Source organism: Geotrypetes seraphini, chromosome 2 (assembly GCF_902459505.1).
Source record: "Geotrypetes seraphini chromosome 2, aGeoSer1.1, whole genome shotgun sequence".
In the NCBI taxonomy this organism is placed as follows: Eukaryota; Metazoa; Chordata; class Amphibia; order Gymnophiona; family Dermophiidae; genus Geotrypetes; species Geotrypetes seraphini.
The window spans coordinates 95,696,087-95,709,647 of NC_047085.1; the positions used below are offsets into that span (position 1 = coordinate 95,696,087).

Genomic DNA, 13,561 nt, shown 5'->3' on the forward strand with positions numbered 1-13,561 from the left:
CAAGTTAACCCCCTCCTTTACGTTTCTAGCGCCGGCATGACGGTAACAGCTTGGATGCTCATTGGAATTCTATGAGCATTAGAGCTGTTACCGTGGTGGGTGGCGGTAAAAATGCTAATGCAGCTTTGTAAAGGAAGGGGTAAGAGACCCACATATAATATGGGGAAATACTATGACAGTGGCATTTTGGTTACAAATTTTAAAATTTTCATAGGGGTGAGCTGGGAGGGTCATATCTGTAAATTACAATTTTTGGAGCTTTTCCATACTGTGTCCAGAATAATGATGATGGTTTTTTTTGTGGGGTTTTTTTTTTTTAGATGGCTGCAATATTTAAATTATAGGTTGATGAGGTCTGTCGTATAAGTAGGTTTTGAGATTCTTTTTTAAAGCTGAGATAGTTAAATTTAGTTGTTGGGAGCACCTAAATGTTATATCCTAAAAACTAGCATTTTCCTCATTTTGGTAACGCTAGTAATTACTATTCTATGTACTTTACCCATTTTTAAAAATCTATATTATAGTGACACAATCCAACGTCTATGGATTTGTAACCTAATCTAGCTTGGTGGCACACTGTGGCCTATATACAGTATTTGAAGGTGTTAAAAAAATTGTAAGTGAGAAATCTCTACTTGACAGTTGAATACCAAAGCTCCCAACCGTCCACCATCATGTACAATCACAACCCCCCTCCCCCTCAAGTCGACCTTTCTTTTATCTAACAGGGTTAAAATAGCAAATATTTACAGATATTTGGACATGCACGCAGTAGAAGGAATATTGCAGAACTAAAGCCACTGTGTCTTTCTATGTATTACAAATACCTCTTCTCTATTACATATGACATTTGGAAAATTTTAAATGTCCACTATAATAATAATGATGATAAAAATACATCACATCTACATGAGCTGCTAGCATTACTATATATTTTTTTAAAACCTTTATTGCAACCAATCTACTACTATTTCTATAGCGCTACCAGATGCACGTAGCGCTGCACAGTCAAAAAGAGTACGAAAACAGTCCCTGCTCGAAAGAGCTTACAATCTCATGCCAAATTTGTTTAAACTAACATTATTCTTTGCTACATCCCAGAAATCATAAAAACACAACACAGGTGTTGCTTTCAACACAATTGTTCTGAAACTGGAATCAGAGAGAGAGAGAAAAAAAAAAGTGATGAACGTTGAAATGAGATTCAATTGTGTGAGGAAACTGGCTCAAAATAAAAAAAAATTTAAAACACGTTTCTGCCATATTGACACAACGTCTGAATACAATACTGCACACAATTGAAAGATAGCAAAAAAGATACATGCCATAATTTCACACTGCTTCCATGAGGTTAAACTCGACCTCACCTGCACACACCTACAATTTACTGACAAGAAAGTCACATGATATCCTTAAAGAAGCCATTGCGTCCTCTCTTGCACACACGCTTGTGCAGATTCATTGCTTTAAAAACAACTAAGCAAAATACCCAATAAACTGACCCTTCTTTCAAAGCAGGGCAGGTGAAGCAGAAGAGCTCTTCTCGGCATCTTTTAAGATGCCTGAACATAGGAGGGGAGCATATCGGAAACATACCTTTTCAGAGTTTTCACTGTCTTCTAATCAGGAAATCAGCATTCTTCGATTATGAATTCTCAGTTTGTCTCATGTCCTAGTTGGGGGGGGAGTTCTCTTTTTTATTATTATTAATTTTTTTTTGTTTGTTTCACTAAGCTGGGGGCGATGTTAACATATGCTTTAGAATATCAGCTTTTCTCAATGGCGACAGGACAGCCTTCCATAGATCGATTTACTAAACAAACTGAAATGTGGGTGGGGATGTTAAACAGTAACCAACTAACCTCAATGAAAACTGAAAGCTGCCATGGCCTCTGTTCCACAGCTTTACCTTCCTGCAGAACAACAAATTACGCACAGTAGGAAGGAGACCAGAAACTGATTGGCTCTCTTCTCCTGCTCTAAGCCATATGTGATATGCACAGGACACCATTAAAGAACAATACTGTACATATATTACATATATACAGTATATTTTTCTAACTGACCAGTTTTAAAGAATATTACGGTAATTCTATGAAGACTACACTAATATTTATTGCCAGGTGAGCAGGTACATGATTAAAATAATGGCATATACTGTACAGGCAGATGTGCAGACATGTGCAAGTGTAAAGTTGGAAAATGGGAATACACATGGGCAAGGTGCACAGTTACATGCATCAGTTATGCAATATTATTATTTATCCACATGTTTCTGAATCTAGAAGCAAGCATTGACACCAACTCTGTGGATGGCAGTCGAAGGGGTGCTGAAAAGTTCTCAGCCCAGCCAATAAGGGAATAACATGACGCCATGAAACTTACAAGTTATTTCACATATCCACACTTGGTACATCGTGTCTGAAGTTTCTGTAACTCGTCCAAAAATACTCTGACTGTCTGGTCACTGAAATACTGCTCCGCTGCTGCAATCACCTCTGAACCACTTGAAAATTGTCACCCTTTCAAACTCTTTTTAAGGTTTGGAAGCAGAAAATAGTCGGTTGGGGCTAGATCTGGAAGGTAGGATGGATGGTCTATGCAATAATAGTAAATATTGAAAATAATAGTAGAAAATAATAGTAAATATTGAACTAGGCCAGTACTGGGCAGACATGCAGGTCTGTGTCTGTGTCTGTTGTATGGTAGAGGATGGGCAGGGGAGGGCTTCAATGGCTGGGAGGTTGTAGATGGGCTGGAGTAAGTCTTAACAGAGATTTTGGCAGTTGGAACCCAAGCATAGTACCGGGTAAAGCTTTGGATTCTTGCCCAGAAATAGCTAAGAAGAAAAAAATTTAAATAAAAAAAATTTAAATTTAAATTGAATCAGGTTGGGCAGACTGGATGGACCATTCGGGTCTTTATCTGCCGTCATCTACTATGTTACTCTGTCACTATGTCACTGAAACCCCAACTGCTTCAAAACATCCAGCATTTTGCCAGCCTTTTGAGCAGGTAAATTGTCTTGTAAAAGGAGAACTCCTTTCCACAGCTTCCCTCTCCTTTTGTCTCACCAAGCCATGTTTTTGTCATATTATATTTTACCATACTTCCCCACCTCTTTTACAAAGCCAGCGATAACAGCTCTGACACTCAGAGGAATTCTATGAGCATCGGAGCTAATACCGCTGCAGCTGGTGCTAAACCCGAGCTATGATTTTGTAAAAGGGGGTTTGTTAACTATGTTCTACCATAAGAACTTAAGAATAGCTTTACTAGGTCAGACCAATGGTCCATCAAGCCCAGTAGCCCATTCTCACAGTGGCCAATCCATGTCACTAGTACCTGGCCATGCTATCTTTTGCCATACCATGTCTAACAATGTGGTGCAGTGGTTAGAGCTACAGCCTCAGCACCCTGAGGTTGTGGGTTCAAACCCACACTGCTTCTTGTTACCCTGGACAAGTCACTTAATTCCCCCATTGACCCAGGTACATTAGGTAGATTGTGAGCCCGCCAGGATAGACAGGGAAAAAATGCTTCAGTAACTGAATACACTTCCCCCTCCATATTTGCGGTTTTGATTATCCATGTTTTTTCCCCCAGCCTCCCCCCCCCCCGGTCAGAATCACTCATTGGCATTTAAAAAAAACGGCCCTGGGATTTGGAGGGAGGCGATCAAAGGCGATCGGAAGTAGTGGGGGGGGGGTGATCGGAGGCGGAGGGAGGTGATCAGAGGCAGCAGGGGGGGGGGGAGTTGCGATTGGAGGCTGCAGGGGATGATCAGAGGTGGTGTGGGGGCGATCGGAGCATGGACCTTACCTGGTGGTCTAACGGTGACGCAGGGCAGGAGTGATCTTCCTACAGAGCTGTGCTGCGAGTTCCTGTGGTCTCACGAGACTACAACAGGGAGTTAAGATTACCTTATATACTTGAATATAAGTCAATCTGAGTATAAGATGAGCTAGCCTTGCCCCCCCCCCCCCAAAAAAAAAAAAAGAAGAAAAGAAGGTTGACTCTAATATAAGATGGGGGGTAATATTCATGTGCCCTGCCAGGATCTGTGTCCTTCCCCCCCTCCCTCACTCCCTGCCAGACTCTGCACCCAGTCCCCTTCCCTGCTATGTACCCTGTCCCCCCTATCTCCTGATGTCCTGAAGGCATCCACTGGGTCTGCTGCATGACCTAGTGGGCTGGAGAAGGAGGGATTCCTCTGTCAACTGTCAATTTTTTTTACCTCCCTCCCACCTCCCCCTGCGTACCTTTTTGAATTCCTGGTGGTCCAGCGGTGTACTGGGTATGAGCGAGCTTTCTATGCTCCTGACTCACGCTGAGCCCCTCCCTGAATGGTCACCTCAAATTCTCACAGTCCAGTGTACCGGGCAAGAGTGAGCTTTTGTGCTCCTGCCCGGTACTGAGCCACTCACTGAATGTCTGTCCCAAGTTCTCGCTCCAAGTTTTCTACTTAGAGATCCTCTATGTTCATCTCATGCTTTTTTGCATCTCTGTGACTACTTTTATAAAGAAGGACCACATTCGCTCTTCTCCAATCCCACGGAACCTCTCCTGTTTCCAAAGAGTTATTGAACAAATCTTTAAGAAAACCTGCAAGAACCTCTCTGAGCTCCCTTAATATCACACTTCACATTTTACACTGAAGTTCATCCAAAGAGCAAGGGATATGTTATGTTCATGCTTTAGGCAGGACTAGGGAGGTCCCAAAAGTAGGAAATCTAACAGGGATTTTGAATGGAAACAAAACATTCATGTCTAAAAAGATGGACATTTTTATCTAGATCTTTTTCAATCATGTCCACATTACAACAGTTGTTCTAATTGAGCAGCTGACCACTGGAGGAATTAAAGCTCTGAGGCTGGGCCTCCTTTATGGTGCAGGAATATAGGCATAGGTGTGGGTTCCCAGAGTAGGGTAAAAGAGAGATAGAATGGGTTTTGAGGGTTTGTGTGTCCTTGCAAATGAACGTTGGTGAGATCCTGGGGCCACAATTTCACACTCACCTGTACCTGTACCTCTCCAGGCCCCTCAGTGACTGAGGTGGGGGGAGGGGGGCAAGTGATTATGGTGTTTATTTACTTATAAAGCTTATAACCCACCTAAAACCTAAGGAGCTCATAATCAAAACAGAAATATGTCTAAAAACCGGCCTAAATTGGCACTTAGATGATCAGTGAGACAAGTCGTCCAAGTGCCGATAATCAAACTGGGTTTTAGACATATCTAAAAATGATTTAGGCCTTCACAGTGCTGCAGTATGCCCCATGCCCAGAGCTAAATGAAGCGTTTTAAGAGGAGTGGTGAGGATGGGATTTGGGCGGGATATGGGCTGTCCTAGACTTAGATGTACTGCATGTATAACCAAAAGTTTTACAACACTGCCTAGATGAAACTTGGACGTTGTGATTTAGACCATCTAAAACCAGGTCTAAGTCACAAGAAGGTATCCAAAGTAACCACATAACCACTGTAGGGACAAAGTACAGACCCCTACACACTCCCCCAGTGATCGCTTACTCCCCCCCCCCCGCCATAAAAATCATAATAACTTTACATATCTGCCTCCAGAACATCAGCACCTGGCAGCCTGGCATAGGAAAGCCTAGTAGAGCTGCACAGAGGTAGCTTAAATGGTCTAGGTGGTGGGCTAGTGAACCATGGAGAGGAGGACCCAGGCCCATAAGCCACTCTAACCACTGCATACATGGTGAAACATGTGAATCCCCCCCCAAAAAAAAAATAAAAAAAACCCTTATGTACTGTCATCTTTTTAAAGATGCCTTTGGTATTTAATCTTATAACCCTTAGGCCATTGATTTTACTGTATTATTATGCTGTTATTTGTTTCCCTCATGTACTTTTCCTTTTTTGTTCTGCTTTTCTATATTGAATTGTATTTTGCATCCCCTTTTTACCTTATGTTATGAATATGATGAGCTAATTTTTAACCCTATGTTATTGTTTAAAGTTTGTATTGTATTGTTTCCCACTGAATGTATTTTAAATTGTTCATCGCTTAGAATTATGATTAAGCGATTAATCAAAAGAACCATTAAACTTGAAACTTGATAAGGACTATTGGGGTGTTAAACAGATGGGACTAGTCAGTTCTAGGGGGTGTTTTGGGGGGTTCACCATGACTTATAAGGTTGTTGTAGTGAGATGTGTATGTGGCACCCTTTTTGTGAAGTTCACAGCATTGCCCTGTAAGGTACCCCACTACTTTGGTGCAATGTTTGGGTGTCCAGTCCAGTTTGCTGACCCCACCTACGTCCAAAAGGTCTTTTTCTAGGCATTTTTGACTTGGACAAATTTTTGGACAAAAATGGGATATAAAGTTGGATGACTTAGCGGTCTGGACAATCAGATGGCTGGACACACAGTTAGATGATTTTCAGAAAAAAAAAAAAAAGTTGGACATATTTTTCAAAAATGGACCTTTTCCCATGTCCGACTTTGGGCGACTAGCGACTTAGGCCCAAAACGGACTTAGACATATCTTTTGATTATGCCCCTCCACGTGTTTTCCAAATATACATACATAAATCATTTTTTAAAAACCCATGATTAAAACAAACAATTGTAACAATCACAATAAAACTCACATTATTACATATCCCTAGCCTGCATCTGCTGCATCCCAACAATCGCTATTCTCAATCTACTCAAACAAAAAGCCTGTGCAAATAAGACACTTTAAATACATTAACCCATACTTTTTTCCCAAGTAAATTTTCTCTCTGATAAATTTAAGTCACGTTCTTACACTTTCCAATTAAGAACTGTTTATTGGAACATCGTAAGGACTTATATGTAATGGAGGCCACATGTGGCTTTGCTGGTGGTCTAATAAGAATTTGGAACATGGGCCATCCCTTGGACAGCTACTGTAATGATAATCCACTAGCTATTAACGCATGGCACAACTGGGGTACAGTAATCCCCCGAAATTCACTGGGGTTCCATTCCAGGAACCCCCCTGAATTAAAAAACCTCGCAAATGCGGTTTTTCACCTTTCAAAAGGCAGGGGAGGCAGGAGAGGGCAACTGGAGAGGCAGGAGAGGGCAGCTGGAGTGCCGGCAGGTGAAGAAAATCACTCGCGGTCTGCTCCGACTGCCTCTTCCTGTAGTAAAGTTGGGCTGCTTTGACACGCAGCTCCTGTTTGGTGCAGCCCAACTTTACTACAGGAAGAGGCTGTCGGAGAAAACCGCAAGTGAGTGAGTCCGCGAACCGCAAATTCACGGGGGAACACTGTATTGGGTTAGGGAAAGATTAAGTCACTCCCTTAAAGTAGGAAAAAGGCTGCACCTTCTGAGAACCAAAAGTGAGAAAGAGACCAAAAGACACAGCAGTGGCGTAGTGAGGGAGACTGGCACCTGGCACTATGGCACTGGGAGCCCCCACTCTTCTACGCCACTTACCTCTTCTCCTCCCACATACCTCTTGAAATTTTCATTGGTGTGAGCAGCATTTTCCACCTGCTACTCACACCGGCGTTGGCTTCCTTCTGATGTCACCTCGGTCCAGCAACAAGGAAGTGATGTCAGAAGGGAGTTGATGTTGGCAAGAGCTGCAAATAGAAGATGTTGCTCGTGCCGGCAAACATTTCAAGAGGTATGCGAGGACAGAAAGGAGAAGAGGCGCTGGCGCACTCCTTGAATATGGCACCTGGAGCTGTCCACATGCCCCGCCCCCCCCCTTAATAAGCCACTGGGCCACAGTGCTGTCAGATATGCCTACTAACCACTTTCATATCTATCCTAATGTGGAGATCATGCCAGAGTGATATAGAAGATAATATTCTGACCTTTGGATCAAATGTAAGAACCCACACCCAAAAAGCAGAAAATGTAGCTGAAACAGTAAACAGCACAGAAAGTAGTGGGGGAAAACAACCCACAGCATATAAGTCAAAACATGTTCTTCAGTTAGCTCTCGGGAGGGTGGCAACCCACCCCCCTGGTGCCACTGACTCCCATCTAACCCAAAATGCTGTATGATAATTTTGGAGGCCCGGAAAATTCACTCCACCCTTCAGTTTAGGGAGATTTAAAAAATTTAATGCTATATGTGCTGGTTTCCCTAACTATAAAATCTTTACCAGGAGTCGATCATACCACTTATAAGAGGAGTTTGGGATCAAAACTGGGAGCAAGACATAAAGGATTCTGGATAGTAATACCATGCGGATCTTCTTCAACATTCCCCACCAAGAGAGGAGCAACCATGAATAAATAAGATCTTGGATTTTGTACTTTATGTTTTGCAGTATTATGAGGACATTGTGTCATCTAATGTTGGCATAAACTAAATATCCAAATATTTAAAGCCCTGCAGTTCCTTACTGAAGGACTATAAATAAGTGTCAGTCAAAAAAAGTATATTTATTAAGTGGCATTATCTCTGATTTCTACCAATTGATCGCTTAGCCAGAGTGGATGCTAAAAGATTGAATACATTGCATCAGTGCAGGAACTGAATCTTTCTGCAAAAATAACAGCAAATCATCTGCGTAGACAACTTATTTGAATTTCACCATAAGGCATGTTATGCTCTAAATAGCTGGTGTTGTTTTGATAGCTAGCAAAAGCAAGTCAAGTTCCAAATTAAAAAGCAGCAGAGACAGGGGGCAACTCTGTTATGTCCCCCCCAAAAAAAGTCATATACCATTATATAAGCAACCATTAACATAAAGAAAAGCCTGGGGTTAGAACACAAAATTTGAACATGCAAGAAAGAGAATCCAAACTAAAATTAGGCCAAGTCCTCCTAAAGATAGTGCCATTCAACACTATCAAAGACCTTTTCCATGTCCAGAGATAAATCCACTTCTGCTATCTGATGAGTGGAAACAAGCTGAATAATATTACACAACAGGCTGGTATTGTCCTATGAAAATCTCCCAGGAAAAAATCCAGCATGTTACAGGCCAATAAGATTCTCAATAAATGTAAGCAGTCTATTACTATATATATTTGAATAAAAATTGACCCAAATATAAACCGGGGTAACCTTTTTCCCCAAAAAAAGGAAGAAAAAAAGTTGACTCGAATATAAACCAGGGGGTTAATATTCAAGTGCAGTGCCCTGCCCTACCCTGCCAAGCTCTTCACCCTGTTCCTCCTTCCTCGCTGTTCTGCCTGGCTCTGCATCCAGCCCCCTCCCTCCCTCTCCTGCCCTGCCAGTCTCTGCACATAGCCCCACTCCCTCCCTGCCAGGTTCTGTCCCCTGTCCCCTATCCTCCCTCCCAATGACTTGCAGGCTTCCAGAGAGCCTTCCGTGAGACCTGGTGGTCCAGTGGTGGCTGGGACAGGACGGAATTCATGGCAGCCAATCAGCTATTGGCTCTGCACAGGCAGGAGTGAAGGAAGGTCTCTCCTGTCACGATTCATTGTTGGACCACCAGGGATACTAAAAGTATGTGGGAGAGGTGGGAGGGAAGTAAAAATTCTTAGAATCAGCTGGGACAGGAGGCAGGAGTGATCCCTTCTGTTCTGGCCACCACTGTACCACCATGTCTCATGGCAGGCCCAGCAGAGGCCAATAACAGGTTTAGAAGGGGGCCAGGTCACCGCTGACCTGAATATAAACTGAAACCCCCATTTTTTTGGCCACAAAATCTAGGTTTATATTTGAGTATATATGGTAGTTAAAATCTTGAAGTAGATCATACAGTCAGTATAAATCAGAGAGATCAGTTGATAGTTCTCCATACGACTCAGATCCCAGCAAGGTTTCTTGATGACTGCAACTTTATCTTCAGAAGAGTGTACCCTCCAAAGTCTGCAGAGTTGTCAGGGAATCAAAAAGCAGCAATAATGTTGGGAATAACTCTTTGCTGAACACCTGATAAAATTCAGTAGGAATACCATTCAGCCCTGGGGATTTATGAGAAGCAAGGTCCTGAATGGCAGCCATAATCATGTCTGCTGTAATAGAGCCCTCTACAGAGTATTGATGTATTTAGGGGAGGATCAGCTGATGGATATACTGAAAAACAACCTCCAAGGAAGAAGGTGGGGCAGGTGCCTTGGACCCATATAGGTCTAGATAATAGTTTTGAAACTGCAATAAAATATCTGCATCATCAGCCTGACAAGTGCCTTCAGCTGTCACAATAGATGGAAACACTGACAGTTCATCCTGGTTTGCAAAGAGTGGACCAAGTGGCCTGTCTTATTTGAGGATTCGCAGTTTGAATGGAAGAACATAGAAAATTACTGTAGAGCCAATTATGGTGATATCGTAGACTGTAGTCTGTAGACTGTAGAAGTGGCACTGTTAGCACATCTACGATCCTGCTTCAGAGTATGAATCTCAGCTTCCAGATTCTTCAGATCAGCCAAGTCTGCTTTAAGCTGTCTTTTAGAGCAGTGGTTCCCAACCCTGTCCTGTAGGACCACCAGGCCATTTGGGTTTTCAGGCTAGCCCTAATGAATATGCACGAGAGAGATTTGCATAGAATGAAGTGACAGGCATGCAAATCTGCTCCATGCATATTCATTAGGGCTAGCCTGAAAACCCGATTGGCCTGGTGGTCCTCCAGGACAGGGTTGGGAACCACTGTTTTAGAGAATGAAAGAATCTGTTCCTGAAGGACAGCCTTAAACATGCCCCACCATACAAGCACAGAAGTATCCTCTAGTTTATTGTCTGAGAAATAGTGCTGAATCACTGATCAAATATGGTTCACAAAATCCTAATTTTGTAACAAACTATTTAAGTTTCCCACCCAAAATACAAATGACTGTTCCATGATCAGAAATTGTTATTGGATGGATCTTTGAATACACAATAGATGATAAAAGTGTTTTAAAACAAGAAAATAATCCCATCATGAAGAAAAGAGTAAAAGGTGGAATGTAGGAGCCTCTGAGGACCTTCAAGTCCAAGTTGCATCAACGATCTCAAAGTTGCATGACAGGAGTGGTCTCTGGGAAATACTTTCGACTTATGATCAAGGATAGGATTTTGCATAAGCTTAAAGTTACCCCCAATTATAACTGGGCCAAAGCCCTCACTGAGCAATAAAAAAATGATGGAACAAAAAAAGATGGATTAGATGTAGGAGTGTAAACATTCATAGAACAAAAGAGAGGGAACAGAAACCCCATGTAAAGTCAAAAATGAAAAGAACAAGTGGGGAGTGGGATAGACCACGTCAACCTTGGGGTAGACAATCTTTATTTGTATTCATAAACTTAGAAGCATAATACATATAAAACCACATGAAAAAGTCCAATGTATAGAATGTCCTATGTTGGAGTATATGGTTTTAAGTTTATGACAACAAATAAAGATTGTCTACCCCAAGGTTGATGTGGTCTATCCCACTCCCCACTTGTTCTTGTCTTGTTTGGAGCGTAAACATTCAACAGGTGCATTGTATGTCCACAAAACAAAACTGCTGCAAGAGTCCATCTGTTCTCAGAGTCAGAGCTGTGAGATATCAGAGTACATGGCAAAGCTCTACATTGTATAATAGCCACACCAGCCTTATAATGCAGGCACATAGAACATGATAGAACTTAGCTAACTTTTCAGAGTACTTAGCCATGAGCACTGTTCTCACTAAGTTGAGTGGGAATCCTCCAGCTGCATTTCTGCCAGAAAGGAATGGTGCTTCAATACTGTGTGTTTCAATCACTTGGAACAGGCAGGCTCCCTGGAGTTCTGTTGAGCATGCCTGCTCCTTACTATTGAAAATGTGGTAGTGAAACAGCTCCCTCTACTGGCAGGACTATAGCTGGAGGATTTCTGTTTCACTTAGAGGGGATATGTCACCTGTAGGAACTCCAAATATGCCTGCTCAGCCTTCAAATATAACAGCAGCATCTTCCTCTTGATGGGGTTGCTCAAGTCCTTGATGATAAGAGTTCAAAATTTACAGTGTTACAACTGGCCCAAAATACTGGTAATAAAGTTGCCTTTCAAGAATCAAAAAGGTCATCTGCAGTAAAGGAAAAAAAAATGTGCAAAACAAAAAAGGGCCAAGCTGGACATATCAAGATACCCAGGCACAGCAGCAGTGAAATATCATCTAATATTAAAACAAAAGAATGACAGTCACAAAAATGAAGAAAAAGGAAACATGCTCACTTGTTTGTATCCAGGGTCTCGTCTAATTTTTTCTTAAGAAAGTGGTGACCTGTTAAAGGGTCTTCAAAGTTTTTGGTGCAGTTATGAAAGTTAAACCGAAGCTTAGCAGGATATAATAGACCAAACTTTGCACCTACTAATTTCAGCTAATCCCGCAATGCCAATAGTTGCTTACATTGGTTTTTTTAGTCACAGGGTAGTATCTGGAAAAATTAAAATTGTATTACCTTGCTGTTGTAGGGAAGCCTAAGGTTTTGCAGCCTGAAGGATCTGCTACAATTGGAGGTATTGGAGTAGCTTGACTACAGTAGGATGAGATTATTGAGAAAAAGATAGAAACCGGGCTGACACTCTCTCTCTTGAATATACAATTCTATCCTTTCCTCACCTCGAGGAAAGGATAGAATTGTATATTCAAGAGTTGAGATAGGAATGCAGGTAAAAATGTAGACATATCCTGACCTTCTCGAATGTCAAGAATTCTTAGATTATATCTTCGTACTCTAGTGTTCTTATCTAACAACACTTGTTTCAAAGTAAGATTTTTTTGATCATGCCTGCGCAGCTCCTGAAGCTGTGGTTTCCAATGCAGCAGTGCTCCCTAATACTGCTACAAGCTGTGTTTTAATATCAGTGATAAGAACATAAGAGTTGCCATACTAGGACAGACTGAAGGCCAATCAAGCCCAGTATCCTATTTCCAACAGTGGCCAACCCAAGTCACAAGTATTTGGCAAGATCCCAAGGAGATAAACAAATTTTATATTGCTTATCCTAGGAATAAGCAGTGCATTTCTCCAAGCCATCTTAATAATGACTTATTAACTTTTCTTTTTTAAAATTATCCAAATCTTTTTTTTTTTTTTCTAACCCTGCTATGCTAACTGCTTTCACTACATTCTCTGGCAAAGAATTTCAGAGTTTAATTACCTCTTGAGTGAAGAAATATTTATCCAGTTTGTTTTAAATCTACTACTTGGTAGTTTCATCATATGCCTCCTAGTCCTAGTATTTTTTTAGAAAGAGTAAACAAGTGGTTCACATCCACTCAGTACTCCCTTGAACCATCTTTTCTCCAATCTGAAGAGCCCTAGCCACTTTAGCCTTTCCTCATAGGGAAGTTGTCCCATCCCTTTTATAATTTTCATCACCCCTCTCTGTATATTTTCTAATTCCACTATAACTTTTTTTGAGATCCAGCAATCAGAACTACATACTGTATTTGAGGTGTGGCTGTATCATAGAGCAATACAAAGGCATTTTGTCTTTATTTTCCATTCCTTTCCTGATAATTCCTAACATGATATTTGCTTTGTTAGCCACTGAAGCACACTGAGCTGAGGGCTTCAACGTATCATCTCAGAGAGAATTGTAGAATTATCTTGAAGCATCTCCTTAACTTGGAACATCTCTGCTAACACTGCAGACAATATTATTTCAGAGTC

The 13,561-nt window shown here is 41.6% G+C and overlaps 1 protein-coding gene across 4 annotated transcripts in view; it reads right to left on the minus strand.

Moving 5' to 3' along the window:
• HNF4G (hepatocyte nuclear factor 4 gamma) overlaps positions 1 to 11,682 on the minus strand; it is a 162,189-nt gene extending 150,507 nt beyond the window's left edge. For 2 of the 4 annotated variants that reach the window (XM_033933467.1, XM_033933470.1), the window contains exon 1: positions 1,597 to 1,777. The gene's annotated coding sequence lies outside the window, so the exon portion shown is untranslated. Of the gene's footprint in view, positions 1 to 1,596; positions 1,778 to 11,589 lie in introns of those variants that run through there. The other 2 variants (XM_033933469.1, XM_033933471.1) reach the window with 2 other exon arrangements.
• Positions 11,683 to 13,561: the final 1,879 nt, after the last annotated feature.